Here is a 2,523-nt window from a genome sequence, read left to right as displayed (position 1 = left end):
GCTTAATAAATATTTGTTGGATGAATGAATGAAAACCCCAAATAATAACACTATTTTAGCAAATGGGGAGACCTCTTTTTGTACACAGGTACCTGGAATGGCATGCTCCTGTTTGAGAGCTGCGTATATTCATCCCAGAGTTTAGGCAATGCATTTGGGAACTTTCCCAGGCTCCAAAGGAGTGACAGGAAACAGTCACGTAGTTCTCAGATAAGACCAGGAATCTGGTTTTCATTTCATTCTGCAAGACCGACCTTGGAGAGGCCTGGACTGGGGATAACGATGTCAGAACGGCTGCCCTAGCTCCTAACCTGGAGGCAAGGAGCTTCAGTACTTTTCCATGCCAGCGTAGTCCCAGACTTGCCCCACTCTGCTGCAGACCCAACTGGGCAGGCCCCGTCTATCTTTGAAAATCATCTTCAGAGTGTTCCTTTTAAGCAGGCTCACCCTGGCTAATCTGGGGAGAGGCTGGAGAAATTCTCAACCAGCGCTAAGCCACAGGCAGAGCTGAAGAAACACAGAGGAAGCATGTTTCTCTTTATATCCTCCCTCCAGAGCCCTCTTCCTCTGCATGCTGAGTTTCTCTGAACCTTCCCAGGTTCTCCACGTCCCATTGAAGAACCTGATGCAAGTTAACTGCCAACTTGTCCCAGGGGCAACTGAAAAGGGCCTGATATGTGTCCTTGGGGAAAAGATCCAAAGAAATGAATCTCAAATGGTGGAGTTTCTATTACCTGTTATCATAATGGGCAGTGGGGAAGATGACAGTTACCATTTACTGAGCCCCATGTCTGAGGTGTACTGCATACATTGTGCTACAACAGCCCTGGAAGGAAGACCCTGTTCCAGTTTTTCAGGTGAGGCTACTAAGACTCAGAGACGTTTTGTATCTGGATCTGCTAGCAAGTGCTAGAGCCAGGACCTACACCGAGGGTCTTTGCAGGGCCCTTGCTCAAAATCACTACGCTGGAAACCCCCGTGTGGTAGGCAGAATAATGGCTGCCTAAAGATGTTCGTATCCTAATCCCCAGAACCTGTTGCCTTACATGGCAAAAGGGACTTTGCAGATGTGATCAAGTTAAGGATTTTGAGATGGGAGGTTATCCTGAAGTATCCTGGTGGGTCCCATGTAGTCACAAGAGTTCTTATAAGACGGAGGCAGGTGGGTCAGAGCCAGAGAGGATTTGATGACGGAAGTAGAGATCAGAATGATACAGTTGCTGGAAAGGGGCCATTAGCCAAGGCACGTGGGCAGCCTCTAGGAGCTGGGAAGGGAAGGCATGGATTCTTGACTAGAGCATCCCGAAGGAGCTCAGCTCTGCTGACACCTTAATTTTAGCCTAATAAGACCCATTTTGGACATCTGGCCTCCAGAACTGAAAGATAGTAAGTTGTGTTTTTCTAAACTATGAAGCTTATGATAATTTGTTACAGCAGCAATAGGAAACTAATATATCCTGCAAACTCAGGCGGCATGTAGGCAGATATCTATTTCAGCTGCCTTACGGGCTGACAGTCCACTATAAAGCTCTTCTCTTAAGAGGCACCATGAGCTGGCCTGTATCACGGATTTAGAAAGAAGGCAGGATTCCATCAGGTCTCTCTTTGGTTTCTGAATCCTCTGCCGTTTGTCAGTTGTGTGACCTTGGGCAGATGTCTTTTCATCTTGGAGCCTCGGTTTCCTCATCTGTAAAAACAGTGATGCTAATAATACCTACTTTGCAGGACTAATACAAGGGTCGGGTGAACCAGTATGTGACAAAGTGCCTTGTAAATGGCCCAGTGTTGTCTGAACATGAGTCCTTTGGGGCATTAGCCTGTCCAGTTTTGAAAGCCTGAATTTAAGAGAAGATTATGCTGTTCTGAGTATTCTCCCAGCATGCATTTCTATTCACTCTAGCTGAGTGGGCAAGTACCTACAATATTTCAAAATAGTAGACTGTCCCTGGTCAGTGCTAGACCCCCTAGTCTGTCATTTCCAGGCATACCAATGAAAGTGAGGCTGAAAAATCTACTTGTAGGAATATATCTGGCCAGGCACGGTGGCTCATGGCTGTAATCCTAGCACTCTGGGAGGCCGAGGTGGAAGGAACACTTGACCTCAGAAGTTCGAGACCAGCCTGAGCAAGAGTGAGACTCCATCTCTAGCAAAAATAGAAAAATTAGCCAGGTGTGGTGGCGTATGCCTGTAGTCCCAGCTACTTGAGAGGTTGAGACAGGAGGTTCGCTTGAGCCCAGGAGTTTGAGGTTGCTGTGAGCTATGACAGACACCACGGCACTCTACTCAGGGCAACAGAGTGAGACTCTGTCTCAAAAAAAAAAAAAAAAAATATTAAGGAATATATCATCATGCAGAACAACTCACACATGTGCTCAAGGATTGTCACTGCTGATTATTTGTAGTGGTGAAAAATGGTTACCAACCTGTATGCCTACCACTAGGAGATATGCTAAATAAATTATGGTGCAGGCTCATGCTGGAACACTATGCAGTCATGAAAAAGAAGGAGGTAGAGCTGTCTG

This window comes from Eulemur rufifrons, chromosome 8, assembly GCF_041146395.1.
Source record: "Eulemur rufifrons isolate Redbay chromosome 8, OSU_ERuf_1, whole genome shotgun sequence".
Lineage (NCBI taxonomy): Eukaryota > Metazoa > Chordata > Mammalia > Primates > Lemuridae > Eulemur > Eulemur rufifrons.
Note: the sequence above shows the minus strand (reverse complement) of the source record.